At 40.0% G+C, this 24,793-nt stretch overlaps 1 protein-coding gene across 1 annotated transcript in view; it reads left to right on the forward strand.

Moving 5' to 3' along the window:
* The first annotated feature begins 1,443 nt into the window (after window positions 1-1,443).
* BMPR1A (bone morphogenetic protein receptor type 1A) overlaps window positions 1,444-24,793 on the forward strand; it is a 98,378-nt gene continuing 75,028 nt past the window's right edge. The window contains exon 1 of the mRNA XM_063433595.1: window positions 1,444-1,546. The gene's annotated coding sequence lies outside the window, so the exon portion shown is untranslated. The remainder of the gene's footprint in view (window positions 1,547-24,793) is intronic.

A 24,793-nucleotide genomic window follows, 5' to 3' on the forward strand; every position in this document is an offset into this window, starting at 1 on the left:
TGGGAGTTTCAGGTTGGGGGTGAGAGGTTAACTCTGGGAGCTCCAGGCTTTGGGTGAAGGGGTTAACTCTGGGAGCTCCAGGCTGGTGGGCGTGAAGGGGTTAACTCTGGGTGTTCTAGGCTGGGGGTGAAGGGGTTAACTCTTGGTGTTCCAGGCTGGTGGGGGTGAAGGGGTTAACGCTGGGAGCTCCAGGCTGGTGGGGGAAAGGGGTCAATTCTTGGTGTTCCAGGCTGGTGGGGGTGAAGAGGTTAACTCTGGGAGCTCCAGGCTGGGGGTGAATAGGTTAACTCTGGGAGTTCCAGGCTGGGGGTGAAGAGGTTAACTCTGGGAGCTCCAGGCTGGTGGGGGTGAAGAGGTTAACTCTGGGAGCTCCAGGCTGGGGGTGAAGGGGTTAACTCTGGGAGCTCCAGGCTGGTGGGGGTGAAGGGGTTAACTCTGGGAGTTCCAGGCTGGGGGTGAAGAGGTTAACGCTGGGAGCTCCACGCTGGTGGGGGTGAAGGGGTTAACTCTGGGAGCTCCAGGCTGGTGGGGGTGAAGGGGTTAACTCTGGGAGTTCCAGGCTGGGGGTGAAGAGGTTAACTCTGGGAGCTCTAGGCTGGGGGTGAAGGGGTTAACTCTGGGAGCTCCAGGCTGGTGGGGGTGAAGGGGTTAACTCCAGGCTGGGAGTTCCAGGCTGGGGGTGAAGGGGTTAACTCTGGGAGGTCCAGGCTGGTGGGGGTGTAGGGGTTAACTCTGTGAGTTCCAGGCTGGGGTGAAGGGGTTAACTCTGGGAGCTCCAGGCTGGTGGGGGTTAAGGGGTTAACTCTGTGAGTTCCAGGCTGGGGGTGAAGGGGTAAACTCTTGGAGTTCTAGGCTGGGGGTGAGAGGTTAACTCTGGGAGCTCCAGGCTGGGGGTGAAGAGGTTAACTCTGGGAGCTCCAGGCTGGTGGGGGTGAAGAGGTTAACTCTGGGAGCTCCAGGCTGGGGGTGAAGGGGTTAACTCTGGGAGCTCCAGGCTGGTGGGGGTGAAGGGGTTAATTCTGGGTGTTCCAGGCTGGTGGGGGTGAAGAGGTTAACTCTGGGAGCTCCAGGCTGGGGGTGAAGAGGTTAACTCTGGGTGTTCCAGGCTGGTGGGGGTGAAGGGGTTAACTCTGGGTGTTCCAGGCTGGTGGGGGTGAAGGGGTTAACTCTGGGAGCTCCAAGCTGGTGGGGGTAAAGGGGTTAATTCTGGGTGTTCCAGGCTGGTGGGGGTGAAGAGGTTAACTCTGGGAGCTCCAGGCTGGTGGGCGTTAAGGGGTTAACTCTGGGTGTTCTAGGCTGGGGGTGAAGGGGTTAACAATGGGAGCTCCAGGCGGATGGGTAGTGACGTCACGGCCGCGTTCCTGAACCGCGCGCTCCTGTTGGAGCGTGTCGGGGTTGCGCACGGAGCGGCGGGGTTGCGCACGGAGCGGCGGGGTCGCGCACAGGGAGGCGGACGTTCACACAGACATAGCCGGCCGGGCGGGAGCGGGATATATCGGTCGGTGTACCGGGAGTTCGGGAGCCGCATGGCAGCCTGGGAGACACGGTGAGCAGCACTGAGTGTCCGTTACTGCTCGCCCCATGTACTAACACTGCGATAACAGCTCGCTCCCAGCCAGGGGAACAGCATGCTCTGCCACCAGCAAGCCTGGCCGGGCATCATGGGAGTTATAGTCCGACAGCAGCCGGGGAGATCAATCTATCAGAAACCTCAACCCTAATCAATATACTGTCATCAGAGAACTAGGATACATAGTGTGTAATATAGATATACAGTGTATAATAAGGATACATAGTGTGTAATATAGATATACAGTGTATAATAAGGATACATAGTGTGTAATATAAATATACAGTGTATAATAAGGATACATAGTGTGTAATATAAATATACAGTGTATAATAAGGATACATAGTGTGTAATATAAATATACAGTGTATAATAAGGATACATAGTGTGTAATATAGATATACAGTGTATAATAAGGATACATAGTATGTAATATAGATATACAGTGTATAATAAGGATACTTTGTGTGTAATATAGATATACAGTGTATAATAAGGATACATAGTGTGTAATATAGATATACAGTGTATAATAAGGATACATAGTGTGTAATATAAATATACAGTGTATAATAAGGATACATAGTGTGTAATATAAATATACAGTGTATAATAAGGATACATAGTGTGTAATATAAATATACAGTGTATAATAAGGACACATAGTGTGTAATATAGATATACAGTGTATAATAAGGATACATAGTGTGTAATATAGATATACAGTGTATAATAAGGATACTTTGTGTGTAATATAGATATACAGTGTATAATAAGGATACTTCGTGTGTAATATAGATATACAGTGTATAATAAGGATACTTCGTGTGTAATATAGATTTATAGTGTGTAATATAAATATACAGTGTATAATAAGGATACATAGTGTGTAATATAGATATGCAGCGTATAATAAAGATACATAGTGTGTAATATAAATATACAGTGTATAATAAGGATACATAGTGTGTAATATAAATATACAGTGTATAATAAGGATACATAGTGTGTAATATAAATATACAGTGTATAATAAGGATACATAGTGTGTAATATAAATATACAGTGTATAATAAGGATACATAGTGTGTAATATAAATATACAGTGTATAATAAGGATACATAGTGTGTAATATAAATATACAGTGTGTAATATAAATATACAGTGTGTAATATAAATATACAGTGTGTAATATAAATATACAGTGTGTAATATAAATATACAGTGTATAATAAGGATACATAGTGTGTAATATAGATATACAGTGTATAATAAGGATACATAGTGTGTAATATAGATATATAGTGTGTAATATAGATATATAGTGTGTAATATAGATATATAGTGTGTAATATAGATATATAGTGTGTAATATAGATATATAGTGTGTAATATAGATATATAGTGTGTAATATAGATATATAGTGTGTAATATAGATATATAGTGTGTAATATAGATATGCAGCGTATAATAAAGATACATAGTGTGTAATATAAATATACAGTGTATAATAAGGATACATAGTGTGTAATATAAATATGCAGCGTATAATAAAGATACATAGTGTGTAATATAAATATACAGTGTATAATAAGGATACATAGTGTGTAATATAGATATACAGTGTATAATATGGATACATAGTGTGTAATATAGATATACAGTGTATAATAAGGATACATAGTGTGTAATATAGATATACAGTGTATAATAAGGATACATAGTGTGTATTATAAATATACAGTGTATAATACGGATACATAGTGTGTAATATAAATATACAGTGTATAATAAGGATACATAGTGTGTAATATAAATATACAGTGTATAATAAGGATACATAGTGTGTAATATAAATATACAGCGTATAATAAAGATACATAGTGTGTAATATAAATATACAGTGTATAATAAGGATACATAGTGTGTAATATAGATATACAGTGTATAATAAGGATACATAGTGTGTATTATAAATATACAGTGTATAATACGGATACATAGTGTGTAATATAAATATACAGTGTATAATACGGATACATAGTGTGTAATATAAATATACAGTGTATAATAAGGATACATAGTGTGTAATATAAATATACAGTGTATAATAAGGATACATAGTGTGTAATATAAATATACAGCGTATAATAAAGATACATAGTGTGTAATATAAATATACAGTGTATAATAAGGATACATAGTGTGTAATATAGATATAGTGTATAATATGGATACATAGTGTATAATATAGATATACAGTGTATAATATAGATACATAGTGTGTAATACAGTGTATAATATAGATACATAGTGTGTAATACAGTGTATAATATAAATACATAGTGTGTAATATAGATATACAGTGTATAATAAGGATACATAGTGTGGAATAAGGATACATAGTGTGGAATAAGGATACATAGTGTGTGATATGGATACATAGTGTGTGATATGGATACATAGTGTGTGATATGGATACATAGTGTGTGATATGGATACATAGTGTGTGATATGGATACATAGTGTGTGATATGGATACATAGTGTGTGATATGGATACATAGTGTGTGATATGGATACATAGTGTGTGATATGGATACATAGTGTGTGATATGGATACATAGTGTGTGATATGGATACATAGTGTGTGATATGGATACATAGTGTGTGATATGGATACATAGTGTGCGATATGGATACATAGTGTGCGATATGGATACATAGTGTGCGATATGGATACATAGTGTGCGATATGGATACATAGTGTGCGATATGGATACATAGTGTGCGATATGGATACATAGTGTGCGATATGGATACATAGTGTGCGATATGGATACATAGTGTGCGATATGGATACATAGTGTGCGATATGGATACATAGTGTGCGATATGGATACATAGTGTGCGATATGGATACATAGTGTGCGATATGGATACATAGTGTGCGATATGGATACATAGTGTGCGATATGGATACATAGTGTGCGATATGGATACATAGTGTGCGATATGGATACATAGTGTGCGATATGGATACATAGTGTGCGATATGGATACATAGTGTGCGATATGGATACATAGTGTGTGATATGGATACATAGTGTGTGATATGGATACATAGTGTGTGATATGGATACATAGTGTGTGATATGGATACATAGTGTGTGATATGGATACATAGTGTGTGATATGGATACATAGTGTGTGATATGGATACATAGTGTGTGATATGGATACATAGTGTGTGATATGGATACATAGTGTGTGATATGGATACATAGTGTGTGATATGGATACATAGTGTGTGATATGGATACATGGTGTATAATAGTGTGTGATACGGATACATGGTGTATAATAGTGTGTAATACAAATACATAGTGTATAATAGTGTGTAATACAAATACATAGTGTCTAATACAGATACATGGTGTATAATGCAGTGTGCAATACAGATACATAGTGTATAATAGTGTGTAATACAAATACATAGTGTCTAATACAGATACATGGTGTATAATGCAGTGTGCAATACAGATACATAGTGTGTAATATAAATACATGTTGTATAATACAGTGTGTGATATAGATACATGGTGTATAATACAGTGTGTGATATAAATACATAGTGTGTAATACAAATACATAGTGTGTAATATAAATATACAGTATGTAATACAGACACATGGTGCATAATACAGTGTATAATATGGATACATGGTGTATAATACAGTGTATAATACAGGGTGTAATATGGATACATGGTGTATGATACAGTGTATAATATGGATACATGGTGTATGATACAGTGTATAATATGGATACATGGTGTATGATACAGTGTATAATATGGATACATGGTGTATGATACAGTGTGTAATATGGATACATGGTGTATGATACAGTGTGTAATACGGATACAGGGTGTATGATACAGTGTGTAATACGGATACAGGGTGTATAATACAGTGTGTAATATGGATACATGGTCTATACTACAGTGTGTAATACGGTGTATAATACAGTGTGTAATATGGATACAAGGTGTATAATAGGCTGTGATATTCCATATTGGTGAATTGTTCTATATATGGATACATGTATCTACCCCATGCTGTAGGTACATTGTTATTGCTGAGATTTGTCTCCCTTGCTGCTGTTGATAAATCACACCAGGTTATACTGTGCTCCTTGTGTAGGCCTGGCCTGTCTCTTCACTAAATATCATTAGATAAAGCATTAATCATCTCCCCACCATGGAGAGAGCCGGCACCAAACTTACTGTGAGCATTGTATTCCCTGAAACCTGCTTTATGTTCTATACATGGAACACAGTCTATCTGAGAATTAGCTTTATGTTGTAATAATAGCTGTGTTCCCTTGGGGTTACCTATAATAAATACATCCTGCATGGCAGCAATGGGGAAATAAAGCCCTGCACTATGCATTTCTATAGGGGGCTCTGATGGACTATATTAACCTGGTCTACAAACTATTCAAATTAGATTATTTTTTGTTGTTGTTGTTAAATGTGTGCTTTTTTATTTTTGTGTTTGATTTTTATTTGCCTCTCATTGTTTTTATTTGTAATATTTTTTTCTTTTTATCCTTGCCTTTCTTTACATTGTGCTTTTTTCTTGTGTATTTTGTTGGCCCTGGTGTTAGTTTTGTCTTACTTTGAGACATTATGTAGCGTCTACAGCTACACCTGTGTTTTTGTGTTGGTCAAAGACATAACTATTTGTTAAATCTATCTACCCAAACGTGCTGTGCAATGTGGGTGAAATCTGACATTTCCTTTGGTATGTTTTGAATTTTATGGTTGTGTTCACCTACTTTGATGGAAGATTTTGAACAAACGTCTTTTTGCGTCAATACACACGTAGTGTGCAAGAACTGTTAGCGAGGTGGAATTTGCCAATGACAAATGAAAACACTGATCTATAACACACGTTGCTTAGTTAAGAAATAGCAATAACTACTGATCACATCATCGGATTGCTTTATCATCTCCATTATATTCCCAGCGTACACAGGGCAGGAAAAAAAGAATGTGCATGATTGTTTTTAAATTTAGATTATAATACAGTAAGAGAGACCACAGGCACACCAGGACATAGCATTAGGAGGCTAATATATCGATTCCCTGAAATGTTGACTGATGGGGTAGAAAACCACATGTATAGATTACGTGGAATTTCCAGGATTCTAATGATTAACACTACATTTTATTTTTATTTTTCTTGACCTCGTGTTCTTTTGTGTCTATAATATAGATCATTGGACTTTACATTTAGCTTTTTTTTTATAGCCTTTATAATAGATCTTCTGTTGTCTTTAAACCTAGCTAATTGTAGACTATATAATGTGTAATAGATTCCCTTTCCATTTTATAGTTTGTGTAATTCTATGTAAAGCCTAGCTTATTTTAGCCTGTATACGTACAATCGTACAATTCCGTTTGTCTACCTTTTTCTCTCACTGTAATAGTATCTCTATGCTTAGCTTACTATAGCTTATGTAATATGCATTATATGTTTATATTGCTGTAAAATGTAATAAATTCCCCGTACATGAAGAAGTGTGCCGTCTATTTTACTAAACCCCGTATCATACGGGCAGGTGACTTTTTCAAAATGTGGGCCGCTACAATGATGGTCCATTAAATCCACAGTTTTATTTTCTTCATATATTTTGGGCCAGAATCATTTTTTTAAGTTTGGTTGTCTGGTAAACCTAGTTTAATTGTGTTTTATATTTTTGAGGGGGACACTTTTTGGACGCTGGCGTACCGTATGTTATGACCCTTTCAGGATAAATATATATTGATCTCAGTCAGGACGTGAGTGAACAATTATTTGCCATTCCCAAAATGATAGAGGAAAGTTTGAGGGATGGTATGGAAACGTTGGTCTGGATCCAATTTTGTCCCTCTGGCTACCATAACTGGCTTGTAACGCTGGTATATCGCTGACACTGTGCCAGTAATACACACTGCTTCTATCGTTCTGACATCTCCTACATTAGGAGTGTGGAATTATCAATGGGGAAACTAAAACCACTGTTTGGTTATCTCTCCATACCAATAGAAAATACATTTTATCCCACAGCCGATGGAGGCTATTTTGTTTTCTCCTCTGCAGTGGTGTGAAACCTTGTAACAAAATCCCATTGCCGTACAAGCCATCACACTGGCGCTGTGAGTCACGAGTTTAATACCCAGACCATTTCTAATCTTAGGGGCAATCTGTCTTACATTAGGCAGATATTTTTGCAAGTTAAAGTATCCCCCAAACTAACACACGAGAGAACCAAAGTTTTAACGAGACCGAAACGCTCGAAGTTGAAAGATCTGCCCCGCCGCCCATTTATTCACATTGCTATTTATAGGGTCTCAAATCAAACCCCATATGGCCCCCAACTGCCTCGAATGAGGCCGCCTGTCACTTGTCACACATTTTCACTTTCATCCAGTGCAAGTTATTACCGATGGGGAACTAGATTTTTTTATTTTTTTTCCCTATCTTTCTTATATGGTCGTATAATAGACCACAGGACACTTTCACTTGCAGACTATTGCTCTGTAGAAAACCACAAGACTATCTGGTTATCACTGACACGGGCAAGCACCAACTGAGAACGAAACCTCGTTGAGTTTCAACATTGGGTTATTTAGGAGGAACTTCCTCAATTTTAGTACAGCATAATAGTCGTTGTTTTCTTTATTTAAATTCTCTATCATTTCTTTTTAATGTAAACTAGGTAACGCTGTTCTGTATGCGTAAGGCACTGTGTTGGAGAATAAGCCTGCTGTGCATGCATGAGTGTCATTTCTCTGTTAGCTCTCCTAGTGCGTGCACCAGGTATTGTACAGCGCTACGGAATTTGCTGGTGCTATATAAAAAAATAATAATGTCCTCGAGTGGAAGTCGCCACAACCAGGAAGTGTAGAGGAGTTCAATGTTTTTTTGTTTATTCCTTCCTTTTGCTTAAATGTCGCTGAGACAGCCACCAACCATACCTCCTATATCCATCTCCTTTACTCCAATTCTGTACCCTATCTCCTTCATATCGGTGCCGGTATTCCATCCCCTTGTATCTGCAGTCTCACTGGTGGTTCCTGCTTCCTATCTAGTTCTGCCACTATATGAGCTTTATATACACCCATTGTACAGCGCTACGGAATTTGCCGGCGCTATATACATAATAAAATATGTTCTAATATTAATACTGGGGGTGGTGATGATACTATGTGCCATTAAATGGACACTGTAGGGCCCTATACCTGCTTTCTCATTGAAGTGGTTATAGTGTCTAGAGTCTCCTGGCGCTGTCCTTGCATTCAGCGTTTAAACAGTTTGTAATGTTTTAATTCTAAATGAGAATCCCCAGCATGCCATTCTCCCTGTGCTGCCGGATTAATGGGGAAGCATTAGCCCGAGCTGCAACTGGCGGCTGTGATTGGCTAAGAGTGTCAGGTGACTGCTTTCAGCCTATCACAGTGCCCATTGTCGGTATGAATGGGTACGGTTTTAAGAAAGTGTGTAATTCTGCATTAGTAGCCCCTCTAGTAGGAGTGTGGCCAGGGACTTTTATTTAGTGGCACTATGCCCGGAGTGGGCAACCTTCGGCACCCCAGATTTTGTGGATGACATCTCTCATAATGCTCTCACACCCATAATGCTGGCAAAGCATCAAGGGAGATGTAGTCCACAACATCTAGAGAGTGCCGAAGGTTGCCTCCCCCCTGCACTACATTGTCCTGTCGCCTACACTGTCTCTTTAGGCATTTTAGCATGCCGTGTGCTCCCAGAGTGATAGGCTGACCCTGAGCACCACCTCAGAGAGCAGGAAATGGCTTCCGTGCCACAAGTTCATCACAAGTGGATTAGAAGCCGGGATGTGCTCTATCTCCTATATTTTGCTATGGATGGATGTGCCTGTATTCTGATAAGGACTGATGGGGGCAGGGGAATGGGGATAAGGTGTTACAAAAATGCAGAGCAGCTCCCAGCCTTTTTCCATGAAGTAAAACCTTGTTGATATTTCACACCCAACACGCACCCCGGGGCCATTCCAGGCACGCTGCGCAATGCACTTTTAGTTTTGTTTGCCTGATGCTTCATTCTGAATTGCTAACATTTTATTTCTCATTCCTGAGTAAGCAGGAGAGGGCTTAACGTGACAAAAATATCTCCTGACGGCAAAGACAGTGTAACGAAACATGTACGGCTGCAACACGTTCCTCTTCCCCCTGTTCTTTGGGTTTAACTCCGTTCCAGGTGTTTACCAGCTTGTGACTCGTAATCTTTCTGCAGCAGAATTGTTGGGAATTCAAAGTAAATTTACCTTTTAATGCCAGAGTAGCTGAGCTGGAAGCATTGCTGTCTTAGAGAATTTCTAAAGTTCGGCTATTGTGACCTTAAATTGGAAAATCGCTTCGACTTCCTGACAATTGTCACTGTCCCAGGGTTATTCACTATGGTGAGAACTGGGCAAATGCTTTCAGCTTCATTACTTACATGTTAAATTCACTTTGAATTCTCACTTTAGTAAATAACCCTGTTAGTTTCTTTGGGCTGTTGGGCAGCTCATGGAAAGCTGTGACCAGCAACTCCAAACATTCCGTGCCTTTAATAACATCTAGATCAGTTTGGACACTATATAGTCACAGTTTAGTGTCTATAGCCAGTCCCCGCAGTCCCTTTCAGAGAATAGGCAGTGTTTACATTGCTGACAATGACACTTTTAGTGGCAGTCCCTCAGGCGGCCACTAGAGGTGCTTTCTGTGTCAGTGCTGTACAGTGTACTGCATGTAGATGCTGAGCATTCCCTATAGAATGAGGAGAGACTGATTGGCACAGTGTTTTGCCACGCATGCGCAATAGCCTTACTAGATTACACTATACTGCATAGTATGCATTATTAACTTGTCTCATCCTTTATTTAAACTCATCCAATCCTGAAGCACATGAATGCTGCATACTACAGAGCAGCTCTCTTTATTTGCAACAATCTGCGTGTAGATGTGGTGGATCTGGCTCCGATATATCCAAAGAAACCGTGACCTTTTTTGCTCTGGACGTTACCTGATGATCAAAATAGATGAATTACTCAAATTGGTTAAATTGTCAACTTGGCTATCTTGGGCTAATTATTACAATTTGTGTTTATATAGTTCATTTGCTATAGTTTGCACATTTGTCCAGAAGTTGCTATAGAGTCGAAAAGCCAGATTCTTGTTCAGAGATAAGTTTATCTTGGATAATTAAATAGTAATTTACCTATTGTATTCTATGGGAAAATTGCTTTTTAATTTCGAGAGATTAACTTATCTCTGATCACCGAATCCAGTCCTGTCAGTGACGGGTATAAAAAAAAAAAGGCAGTAATTATACGCTTGTTTCACGGATTCTGTGTGACATAACGACAGATTCTGCCTGTGCCATAGACATGCAATGACTGATTATTATGGACTGTAGATGTTACTTGGGGAATAAGTGAATGGGGGACGACGACGACCTCTTTTTAAGTTTTAAGATCTACTCTTGTAGAATACCTGCTTTTGAACAGTTGCCTGCTACTTGGGGTCCACGGTGCTTTCTAGGGGCAGAGCATGTAAAGTGTTACCCTGAGACTTTTTGTTTTGCTTAAGCATTCATGGGGTGCTCTGGGGGATCATTTACAAACCAAGGCAAGTCAAGAGTGCAAAACTGTAACCTTCCATATTACCAGTGCAGTTGCAGAGGGGGTCCAATACAGTTTGGCTGTAGCAGTTATAGTGCTTTTAAATGTCTATTTAATGTGATTTGTTTTGTTTTGTTTTTTGTGATTTTGTCTCAAATCAGCAAGTAAGATTCTCCCCCTCCACCCGACCTGCAGGTGGGATTTTGGGAAATCAATGGCCGACAGGACACTATAGAGTGTTTGGAATTCACACTTGTATTTCCAATTTTGTGTTGCTTTTAAATGTTAAAGGATATTCCATTGGTTTCCATGGTGATTGCACTCTATTTCGTAATTTTGTCTTTGAGCGTTTACAAATATCTGGGATGTCAGCGTGAGCCGTGAATAGTATATGGATGCTTGGCCTAAGAGCAGGTACCCCCTCAGTCATTTGTGAGCGTATGTTATTCTTGGTATATAAGATTGTGTGCAGCCCATTCATAGAATGAGCGAGAAAGTCGGTGCTTACACATCACTTACGCAACACTTTTTATCTTCTAAAACCAGACTTCCAACAGTTAAAAATCCAGTCTGGCCGCCATGACAACCAGAACAATCTACTTGATTGGAAAGAGATTGATCCTCTTGTAAAGCACCGTCCACTGGAAACATGCGTTTGGCATGCATTAACAAATCGGCAGGTTATTTTTTCATTTTTTTTATTTTAACCACAATCTATTTTGCTGATTTTAAACGCTGTAGCGTTTCGAAGTTTGGCTCGCTAGTGCTGCCACCAGCAATGTTATGTGAGAAGAAGTTAAAATTAGCACCAATCTATGCTCCCTGCAGGATAAATTCCAACCCCTGACGTTTGTCAGCTGGTGATATCTCTGCAAATCTAAATCCCTCATTCCGCTGGATGTTATTCTACGCACAGCCCATTAGCAGTTTAGCGCAGATGTAACATGTTGCGTTTCGTCCTCCGTATTCCATAGCATTACCTTTCAATGCAGAGATGTACAGTACACAGTCAGAATACTGGCTACCAGTGAAATAAAACATTATTCAGGGGCATGTCATAAAAACGAAATCTGTCCCTGTGTTTGAGTTTTACTTGGTTTAGAGATACAGCTCATTGCTAGAGTCAGTGGCCTTTTTTTATTAAGCGACAATGCCATAATGATTTTAATCGCCCTATTATATGGTGGTCTACCCCCCCCCCCCCCCCCGCAATTTGCACCATTTTAATGTTTTCTTTAGCAATGGCTAGTTTTTAAAGCTCAGAAAAAAACTCCCTGCCCCCCCCACCCCCATTTTGTTTTCCTGTCTCCTAGCTTGCAGTGTTTATACAGATGTTAATGAGTCGGGGGTGGGTGCTAATTGCAGACACCATTTGGTCTGCCGCCTTGGCAGCATTGTCCCAGACAGCTAGAAATCCCACATGTTGTTGGGAGGTCCATGAATAGTGATGACCGGCAGTATGAGGGGTGTTTAAACCCTGCCAGAGGAAGTCAAATCATATTGGGGTACTTTAGGGAACTGAATTGGTATTTTTTTTAATTCTTCTGGCACCGTGTTAACGTAACTTAGTGCCGGGTATTATTATTTATGCACCTCCCCGCAGTCTGTGGATATTGCCAGTAGCCGTCAACCTCATCCAGTGAGAAGTGCAGCTGCGTAGACACCAGACTGTTTATTACATCCGTCATGTATTACCGCGGCGTTAAGTGACTGGAGCTGTGACGTTAGGGCTGCTTGACTTTCATCTGCAGTGTGACTTACACTAGGAACCAGGGATGGGACCCTCGTCCGCTGGGAGAGAGAGGAAATGGGACCCCACCACCAAAAAATAGTATAGAAGAAACTGTACTGTCATAGTAAGGTGGCCGGGGACATTTTTATAAAAGTCTGTGACTTATCACTGAACCATTCCTCCAGGTACTACTTACCAGTCCTCTTGATGTCACTTGGCCATTTGCAAGATGTGGACCAGTGACATGAGGCGGGAAAGGGCATTCAGTAACCCTTTACACACACGACACACTAACCCTCACACACGCACACCGACACACTAACCCTCACACACGCACACCGACACACTAACCCTCACACACGCACACCGACACACTAACCCTCACACACGCACACCGACACACTAACCCTCACACACGCACACCGACACACTAACCCTCACACACGCACACCGACACACTAACCCTCACACACGCACACCGACACACTAACCCTCACACACGCACACCGACACACTAACCCTCACACACGCACACCGACACACTAACCATCACACACGCACACCGACACACTAACCATCACAAGCACACATAGGACGTCCAGAAGTATGAAGAGCATAATATTGTTAAATCTAAACCTTGCTTGATATGACATCCCGAGCACTAAAGCTGGGCTTTGTGTGCTGCGAATACTCTCCGCACCAAAAACAAAACCTTTTTAAATGATGGTTCGACACATTTGGGTTTATTTGCTAAGCTGCAATTGTGGGCTATTGCAGGACAAATGGCTGAGCTGGGAGAAAATCCGAGTACGCTAGATTTATAACTTGGCTGTTTTTAATCCCAAACTTTAGGGGTTTCCTAGCTTTTGGTGAATAAACCCCACGCATGATCAGATGGATGTCGCTATGTTAACAATGTTTAGCACATGTACAGACGGTGCGAGGACTATCCCTTTAAATAAGCACTCTTTGTTTACCAGGGGAAAGTGGGAAAAGTAAATCTCCCTCTCGTCTGTGACGGTAAACGTTAGACTGTGTCTGCGCGGTATTCTTAGCTTCCTTCCAGAGAAATGTGTTTCCAATTTGTTGTATGTTTGGTCCCAGGAGCCTTTCAGAGATGGCTTGAAATTATAAAGAATGCAAAAGGTTAGAATGCAGATGGAGCTACAAAGAAAACCGTTTAATAGTAGTTAGGGGCAAGTAGTTGGAGTTGGGATTTATTACAAAATAATACGTTTTTGTGTAATTGCCCTTTAAACCGATACCTTTTAGACTGTGCTGTTTTTTTCTCAGCCAGATTGCATCACTGTGCAGAATTTGGAATATAGTTACTGTTCCCCCGTCTGATAACTGTTGAGATTTGGGAAAAATCGCTGCATCTGTGAGCAGAATTTGTATTTTCTCCTTTGACGTCCAAGATTTGTACAACTTGTCTTTGTGGCCCGTACAGGATCAGAGAGCCGAGCCGCGATCATCTGTGTCGGGTTTTAAAAAAAAAAAATTAAATAAAAAAAAAAAAATGATTCTTAATTTGACTTTTAGCTTCTTTTTCTTATTAGTTATGTGATACATTTAAAAAAATAAATAAATAAAATAAAACAAACTAAACGGTGACTTCCTGTCTATAGTATCAATTTGAAAGGAAAAAACATTTTAATGCAGAAATAAAAAAAATCCCAATCGGAAATTCTTACTTTTGCAATAAAACCTTTTGTGCTCTGATCTATCAATGTCGTCTCCATCCAGGAAATGGTGCAGATCCTGCCCCCACAGCTTTCTATGGCGTTTTATTAAATCGGTGTTATCATTATAAATCTAGAACCACATTATTAGGAGGACTAATGATTCATATAAATGCAGATTAAAAAAAAACACAATAAAACTGTCCTCTTAAGATCAAATATTTCTAAATTAAAAGTTGAATGCATAAAACCAATAGAAATAAAGTCCTCACATTGTCACCGAAGTCACCGAAAAAGAGGGGGAGAGATAGAAAACAATGAGACATTTATTAAAATAGACGTAAAATAAATGAAAAATGGATTGTCAAGTGCGAGATTCCCAGCATATCCCGTAATGCATCATGCAATGGCTCCGAAGCTCTGTTTCTCCTTGTACTGGACTCAATAGCAGGAGGAGAGGATACCCATCTGGTGCCTGTCCGTTCCCTGGCTGCACTCTCCTGGCAAAGTCCAGGAGCGGCTCCTCTGTAGTTGAATGCTGTATTTTTGGTTCTGGTGAGTTAAAGGAACACTATAGTGTCACGAATATAAACCTATATTCCTGACACTATAGATGTAATAACAATATTTAGCCCCCGACCTCCTCTCCTGCTTTTAAAATGTGAGTTTCTTTTCCTTTTTCCCAGCGCTGCGCCGGTCTCGTTGCGCCCCGCCTCCTTGGCTGAGATCATCAAACTTGATGATCTAAGCAAATCCCAAATGAAAGCAAAAAAACACTGTGCTGCGCCAATCAGCATCTCCTCATAGAGATGCATTGAGTCAATGCATCTCTTTGGGGAGCTTTCAGCATCTCTATACAGAGCGTGGAGACGCTGCACACTGTGATACTTTAAATGTAAGTACTGCCTTCTCTCTGAAACAGGATATATACACCACAACAACATTAAGCTGTAGTTGTTCTGGTAACTAGAGTGTCTCTTTAAAGGGAAACTATGGTGCTAGGAGAACAAAGTTGTTTTCCTGGCACTATAGCTCCCTACAGTGCCCCCTGCCTCCACATGGTGGAGAGGGGGTTAAAAACCCCTTCTGTCACTTACATGAGTCCAACACTGATGTCGCTCAGTGCTGGCTCGGTTCCGCCTAGGATTTCCCCATAGGAAAGCATTATGCAATGCTTACCTATGGGGATTCGGGTGACGCTGGACATCCAGCTTCAGTTAAGCAATTAAAAGTGTCCTGGGACCTGGGAATATGCACCCAGACCACTTCAATGAGCCGAATTGGTCTGGGTGCCTTTAAAGTATTTGCCAAATGCATTTCGCCCCTAGTGGATGACTTTCACACTGCATTGTGTGTATGTAATATGTATGTATGTTTGTGTGTGTGTGTTTGTAATATGTATGTTTGTGTGTGTGTGTGTGTGTGTGTATGTGTGTGTGTGTGTGTGTGTATATGTATATATATATATGTGTATATATATATATATATATATATATATATATATATATATATATATATATATATATAATCTCATTTTATTTTTTCCCCCTCTCCTTTTGCGCTCCCGTTCTATTCATTCTATTTGGTGCATGTGTGAACAAAGCTTTATAAACTTCTCGTGAAAGAAGAGGGGGCGGGGGGGGGGTGTAAGCTCCTGTATGAATGGAAGATCGATTGACTTCCAACAGTTTGCGTTCACTTTGTCACTTAAATAAGAAAAGGTTTGCAGGTCTGTTTTCACAATTACTGGGGGGTGGGAATGTCGCTCTGGGTTTTTGGTACTCACATTATTTCTATAGCGCCAGCATACTCTGCGCTGTGCAATTGTAGAAAAGGGATTTTTTTTTTTTAAGAGTTTTTTGTTAAGATTTCGGCTAAAGCAAGCTCTGTCTCACATGTCGGTGGCTCTTCCCGGCAGCTTCATTTCACATGCTGCGTACAGGGAGAAAATGCTCTCACGATACAGTAATGGCGGTAATAATGTGCTGGGCCGCCCAATTCTCAGGAGTCTAATTGCCATGGCTCCTGAAATCTTATTGCTGGTGTATCCATTTTGATCAGCATTTTATCGATCGCTCTGTCCCTGCGTGACTTCCAAAAAAAAAGACAAGCTGTCATCTGATCTCGTCCAGCTGTTTTACGGTATTTTACTTGATAGAACTTTATCCTGCCATGACGTTGTGCGCGTTGTTTGCACGAGCAGGGCTCTGGGTAACCGTGGCTTTCTGACATATCTGTAGTGGGAAAACATTGCGTTTTATGCGGGAGACTGTCTCGCTTTGTGGATTCCAGGCTGATAAAACCGTGATAAACACTAGAGAAAACATGTTTTATAACGAACACAAAGATGAGTTTCTGCAGATTTTAGGAAGTCCTGTGATCCCAACGAAATTTCATTGAACAAGGTGCACAGTCGCTAGTCCAGAGCAGTTTAGCCAAAAATAGTTTCACTGATCTTGGACTAGGGGATGTACCCCTCTTTGTGCTGGGGCCGTGTCTCTGTTTGGGCGTGTAACCTTTTGACCTTCATTGAAAGATTGGGGTTCTCCTGACATTCTCTCTAATGTCATAATTAAAACAATGTCACAGGATTACAGCATTTAAATGACCCGCACAGGTATGTGATATCCGTGTTACATTGAGTTTCTGACCTACACTTTTTACAATCTCTCTAGAGAACGATGGTTGGTACCATATGTAAACTGCAGCAACCACAATTCGCCATAACACTGTAGACTATGTTATGGTTTGTTACGCTGCCTTTGTTTATAATAATAATAAAAAAAACTTTATTTTATGTTTATAGTTTGCACTTAAACGCATCCTTTTTGTTGCAGCTTCCCACACTACAGTGTTTTTGCAAAACGAAAAAATACAGCTGTGAATGTTAACTCAAGAAGTTGTTTATTAAAATGAGAATTTCAAATAGAAGGCCGGAGTGACTGGGCTGACCGTATAGCTGACTTAGAGAACGGCTTCAGTTCGGCTATTTTGACTTAATTTGAGGATCCCTTTAAAGTCTCAATTTAGTAAATAATCCTGTTAGGATTCTAGAAGTTGTAGTTCAACTGGCTTTCTAAAGTATTTAGATAACTGTACTACAACATCCATAATCCTTTGCTGTGTGATAACCTCATCAGAGCTGAAGGTCAAATGAGCACGGTTATCGGCTTAGTCAATTTTGTTGACTGCAGTTTTTCGTTTTTCTCTGTGTTAGTGTGAGATATTACCTTCCCCAAATGATCTTTTTTTTGGGGGGGGGGGCCAAAGAGAGAAAAAACTGTAGTGATTATGGTGCAAAGAGGTTCCGGGCACTGTCCCATGTTTTTATTTCGGAGCAGTGTGACCATTCAGAGACTCTCCCCATAGCACTCAGAGATCACCCCCCTTCCTGACACTTGTATAATATGACATCTACTCTTCCATATCATCAGTAGGAATTCTTTCCCCTGTGGATAGCAGTGATAGGCATTTGGCTTTGAAACTCCCGCAGTTCGCTCAGCCAGTTTTCGTCGTCGTCCATGTTGGATTTTGATAATGTGGAAGTTAATATTTTTGACCCAGAGAAATGTACATGGAGTTTTTTTTTGGGGGGGGGGGAGGAAATAGCTTGGTGCGCTCGATAGAACCCTTTATATGTTTTTGTGTCTGTGCTGTTGTGTTGTACCAGTCATTGCCAGTGGTTATGCCACGGTTTTCTCATGTATCGTCCTTTGCTTTGAAACTTGTCACGTGGGGCACAGAGAGTGCTGGCTATATACTGCCCAATATTTAAAGAGACTTTTTTTCAGTCGGTGTAAGAGTGCAAAAAAGATAAAATGGAATTTTGATTGTTTTACTTCACAATTGTTCAGGAAGTGCTTACATTTCTCAGACAATCTGTGATCTAGTGTTGTTGCCTAGTTAACTACTAGGCCGTCGTTTTATTACTGAAAAGAATTGCATGAAACTAATGTAGGGAACTGCGGGCTCTGTTCCTCTATAACGTCTCTTAGATGGCAGTGGGGCATGGAGTGCCTCTTCAGTGGTTTCTGGAATGACATGGTTTATAAGATGGTAAATCACACTCAAACTTTAACATGTCCGTTTTCATTAGATTTTCAATGTCCTCTAATAAGTATATCCAGCGTGCAAAATCCATTTTTTTTTTTTTTATATATTTTTTTTTATTTAATTTTTTTTTTTTTTTTTTTTAACATGTCTTTCTAGAGCAGGAGTGTCCTACAGGTAGATCCCCAGATGTTGTAGAACTACATTCTAGACCAGCGCTAGCAATACGATTTCGATAATTTTTTTGTTTTTCTTGGAAACCTATATTGTTTGTTGGCAAGTGGTAACAGTGGTGCAGGCTCCGATGAAGCATTGTGCTCTATTAAATGTGAGCAGTGAGATTTGAAGACCTACTAGGCCAGTTGGTTAATTGTGAGTCATATTCAAGCCTGTAAATGGGCTTCTAAAAACCGCTTTCTAATTAATGGAGACCCATATTCCTATTGTCTGTCAAACTTGTGCGACTATGCATTTAGGGCTTTCGGGCCCCACTTGCTTATAGCTCAGAATGCTCTGTTAGGTATAGGTAACCAATAATACTGACCTTACTCCATACGGTAACAATCTGGTTTACTGTTCCAACGCTGCCCATTCCTAATAAAGTATGATTACCCACCAGGTTTGGAAAGAGAAGAGGAACTCCCTGCTCAAATTAACTTATGTGACCTATATGTGTTCATGAAATGAATAAATTACCACATTTTGATGCAGTCTCAGGTATATAAACAGTGGTAGCTTTGTACCCCCTGCTTAACTTGACCATCTGAAAGGAGCACGGTTTTGTCTGTGACATTCGTATCTGCTGGCACGATGAAAAAGTTCCAACAATTCCTGTTCATTGTGTAAAACTGTAGACTAAATAATTTTGTGCTCCGGATTGGCTTCCAGCTAGGGATTCCAGATTCATGACATGTGCAAAGAGTTTGCTGTTCGATGCTGGCTGTTTGTTCATATTATTATTATTATTATTTTTTTCCCCTCTGGAAAGGGATATCTGACTGCACACGGGTAATGAAAGACTAGGAAATGGGTGTTCTCCTACCCCTATTAGATTATGTGTCTGAAACCCAAACTGCATGGTCTATTGGAATGGCAAGCCTTAAGGAAGACATGAATGAAAAGCGGAGTGCTTGCCAAAACTCCCTAAGAAACATTCCAAGGTACCGATGAAATTTCAGGTACCTTTATTAGTTTAGTCATGGTCTGCAGATGGAATCTGGGCAACGCAGTGTAAACTTATCTGTTTAAATTCCTGAAAGTCCTAAATCTCACCGACCCTCCTCGGTGCCAGATAACTCACTGAAGAAAAGCTTTAGTCTCTCCATCTAGTGAATGGTTCATTAAAGTCGCAGTGTTTGAATTTATTTTGCCGTGTGACAGTGCCATTGTTCCTATCCTCGGCCGAATGTGTTCTGCATTTCCCATCATCTGTTTGGGAGGAGAACCAAATGGATCATGTAACATGGCATTAAGACTGATGGACATACAATACCTTTAATAACTTTGCTTAGATGCATGCTTGGCCTCCTCTAACCTGGGCTACGGTGTAAACGCTGGCTTGGGTAGACTTCATATATAAATGTAAAGTAGACTTCAAGGTAACCTTTTTAGACCTGCTTTAAATATCACTTCCCAGAATCCTTTGCTTCATTAGACCTAGTGAATGAACGGAATGTGTGTGCTCTGTAGATAATTTACCTTTTTTCCAACTAGTTTCAACATTAACTCTATCCGGCAGGGTCTTCTGCTTCCACGGACGACTTCTGGGATCATGTTTAGCTGTGTCGATCCCACAAAACATGTTTTGAAGTGATCATGGTCTCTGGAGTCTGTATGTGCAGTCTTTTTGCTATGAAGATCTGCACATACTGAGCCTAACCCCTCTACTCCTGGAGTTTTCGGCATAGTCATTGGGGCTGACTAATGTCAATTCTATATACATTTCTACGCACGTTAATTAGTGGAGAGTGTTGTCAAAAGGACATCCTAGAGGGCAGGTTAAGAGGAAAGACACGAGGCACTGGGGGGGGGGGGGGGGAGGATTATCACGATGACATATGCAGAGAATGCACCGAATTGGCAGTAGCCAGCTTTGAATTTTTGTTCTGGTCTTGCTAATGATACTACCGGAGGCGGAGTTAGACGTTTAGCAGAAAAACTCTGCACGTACAGACTCTAAGCACCATAATCACTTCAAAACACTGGCATATATAGCCCTTTACAATCACTTGTACTTAGTCCTCTGTTTCTTTTGTACTAGTATTCCTAATGTGTGCTGTATGAATTCTCCCTGTTGTATAGCCCTGCTGGACATGGCCCTTTAACAATACCAGATAAGAAATGCCTGGCTACAAGTGCAGTGCAGGAAGAATGTTTGTTTGTTTTTCAGTGCAAATCTAATAAGCGTACGTGAGTGTCCACTAACACCCAGTAGGATTGTACTCCGGCTGAAAGACTTTTGGCGAATCTATGAAGAAAAGTTTCAAAGTTAATCCTATAAACATTTGGGGTGTACTTCAACCTGGAGTTAAATTTTTTTTTTTAAAACATATCTACGTTGGCCATGTCCACAGAACGCGTTGGATGTGCATTTAAAGTGAACAAGTCATGACAGGTTCACCTAAAGTTATAACAACTGCTAAACCACGAAATCTGTAACGTATTATAAAGATAAATAATATCTCTTATCGTGATTATAGATTCAAACCTGCTATTCACTGCTCCTGTGCCATCATTCACTAAAGTTAGTGGTAAAACCTTTACATCCTCTTTATTCTCGATATAATATTCACTGCCAGACCGGAACGACATGAGTCAGTCATTCGTCACACTGTGGCAGAGAGCAGGAAAACCGCTTGTTGAAGGGTTCTCTTGCGTCCCCACTCCCTGTATGCCAATGACGGACAGGTGAGGAATTATTTAAATATGTAACATTAGCGAGAAGATGGTAAGCTAGTTGGAGCAATACATCCCCCACTTTGTGTGTCTGTTTATCTTTGTAGAGTCAATTACTTGTCATATAACCCAATTCTACGATTGTAAAGCGTTGGGGATAAGTTATCGCTGTATAAACACTGCTACTAATAATGATTTGATGGGCTTTTTAGTCGGTGCTGTCTGTACGGTGACCGTTTGGGTATTTGGATGTTGCTTGTACTTCTATTACTTTTTCAAATCTACATTTATTTATTTTGTGTTTAAATATTTTTACCGCAAAAATAAATAATAAAAAAAAAAAAAAAAAAAAGCACAGCAAGAGATAAGTTTCACACCAATTAATTATAGAAGAATGTCTTGCGTGAAATGATCGATTGCGCATTGATTCCAGTTTCCCTGTTTGTGCTTTGGGATTGTGTTTTACGTAGTCAGGGAAAATCCGAACGCTGTCATTTGTCCAATTGCTGCAAAGCATTCTCTTGGCAAATCGCTCTATTTGATTTTTCCTGTTTTCCATTTTTTTGTACTCTACGGGAAGGTTACTCTTTCGCAGGCACAACTACTGTGCTTTTTTTTTTTTTTTTTTTTTTATAAGAGCTCGAGTTTCTTGCTAAATGTGGCTGAGGGCGGAGGAAGGGGCGAGGAGATCAGGTTACACATTCTGAGTTTGAGTTTGCAGCTACCCTTGAAGGATGGAGTCTTGCTGGCTGGACTGGAATATGCAATCTGTGCATTCGTTAAAACCCTGCCCCCAACCTTGGAGAAAGAAGGAAAGGAGAAACAGACCCTGTTTTCTGTTATTTTTTCTTCAAACTGGAGCGTTACTTTAAATGTAAAATGTAACCAAAAAACAAGGTTTCTTTAAAGTTCTATAATGGCCATTTTATCCTACTACTGTTGTATTGGGTTTCTATCCCACATATAAAAATTGACTTATTGTCATTTTACGTATAAAGCACTGTAGCGAATTAACTAGAGGGAGTCCATTTTTAGTGAAGGGACAATGAGGTCGTGTAAGAGCTCTTCTTGAACGTTATAAAACATGAAAAGTCATTTTATAGAGCTTTTGATGTGTTTTTTTTTTTTTTTTTAAAGAATCCCAATATTACACTGGGATAAAGCTATTTATTACCAGCCTGTCGGACTCGGGATCCTAATTTCAGGCCCCTGAGTCTTGTTGGAATTTGATAATTTGTTGAGTGCTCACTCACACGTTTTAATTGCTATTAACTCGCTGCTGAGACTTTTTGGTTAGTTACATAAAACAAAACAAACAACCCCCACACACCTTTAATCCGGTGGCTAAACTATACAAATGATATCACCCAAGCTGTGATCAAGGAACTGTTTCAAAGGGCCAGGTTGGACAAGGAATAACCAAAAATGACGATTTGTTTATGAATTGACACCTTTTATTATTATTATTATTATTATTATTATTATATATCTAGAACACGTTTAGTGATCTTGGATCCTGCACTGTTTCAGCTCATTCTATTTTTTACGTTGCATGGCTTTACAGAAGTTTTGTTGTGGCTTCCTTGAGTAACTAAGTGGCCTCAAAGTTCCCCAAACTGTTCTGGCATTCAAGGCCTGGGATGAAGTAGTGGTAATTACAGATCATTTGGATACCTTGCTGCTAATCTTGCCTACCTTTTTGTTATGTTATCCTTCTGGATTTAGCCTTAATCTGTGGACAAAGGCAAACACTGATAATCCCTTAATTCCTCTAGAAACCCTCATTAACTTTCTGATCTGAACCTCCTCATCTATAAACTGGCTTTATTTGCTCTTCAATTAACCGTTCATTGCAGTGCTGGGGTTCTCAGTGCAGTGTGTGTCCATTTTCAAATTGTGGTCCTATATTTTTTTTAAATTTGTGGGAACACTATTGGCACCCAGACCAATTCTTGTCATCAAAGTAATTTGGGTACAGTGTCCTCCGGTCTCACCCTACATTGTGAGATGTGAGGTTCTGAGAACCCGCAATGTTTATTATGCAGGGATAATTCCACCTCTAGTGGCTTTTTCCCTAGCAGAGTATTAGTCTGTGAAACAACGTTGGAAATCCTCACACATTGCATGAGGACGTCTAAGACAAGGAAGGACAAATTTGCTTTGAATTTAGGAGCCAGCTAAAAAAGTTAGTTTTTATTTATTTTTTTAAGCCAACAGCTTTAGTTTCAACAACAAACTACAATTCTTAAAGGAACACTAGTGTCAGGAATACAAATAGGTATTCGTGACACTATAGTTGTAAAACCACTGTTTATGTGTTTAAAAAGTGATTTACTCATCTTATTTCCAGCGCTCATTAAGGCTCACTCCGCCTCCTTGGCTGAGATCATCAGATTTGATTATCTCAGCCAATACAACAGGAAAGCATTGAGAGGTTATCGCGCATGCGCAGCAAAACTCCACACTGCATCAATCAGGTGCACAGTGTGCAGCATCTACGTTCAGCATCTGCATGGAGGCACCGAACGTTCCCCATAGAGATGCATTGATTCAATGCATCTCTCTATGAGGAGTGGCTTATTTGTACAGCCTTTTCCTGCACATGCACAGTAGCCACCCAGTGCTTTCCTATGGGATAGCATTGGATTTGCTGAGATCAAGATTGCCTGGCACAGCGTGGGGGGAAAAGATGACTGAAGATACCTTTCAAATGTGATCGGAGGGGGGGTTCCAGGAACCCACATCTAAATTACTTTTTGTTAGACTTGGGGAGATCCCAAAACTGTGCAGATAGAAGGGTGTGAGCCATGCAGTTCTCCCAAACAATGGAAACAAGTGGAAAAAAACGTAAGAAAAACCTGCTCGTAGGCTACAACAAAAATGACAGACGCACCAGGATTGATTTCAATTGTGATTTCTGTCAACAGATAAGTTACCACGTAATTCTTTATTGCATAAAATGATGGACACGAGGGATGGAAATAGCAAGATCGAAGCATATACCGGTAATCCATAAAATAAATATAATTGCAAATAATTCACGCAAACCAACGCAAGAATTAAACCTGATCCCCAGAAGGGCATTGGCTGATATACAATATTACATTTCAAGTGTGTGTTTGTTCTTTGAATAAACAACTCCTAATGACTAGTCTTATTTTGGCCAGAAA

The sequence above is a fragment of the Pelobates fuscus genome, chromosome 10, assembly GCF_036172605.1.
Source record: "Pelobates fuscus isolate aPelFus1 chromosome 10, aPelFus1.pri, whole genome shotgun sequence".
Taxonomy (NCBI): domain Eukaryota; kingdom Metazoa; phylum Chordata; class Amphibia; order Anura; family Pelobatidae; genus Pelobates; species Pelobates fuscus.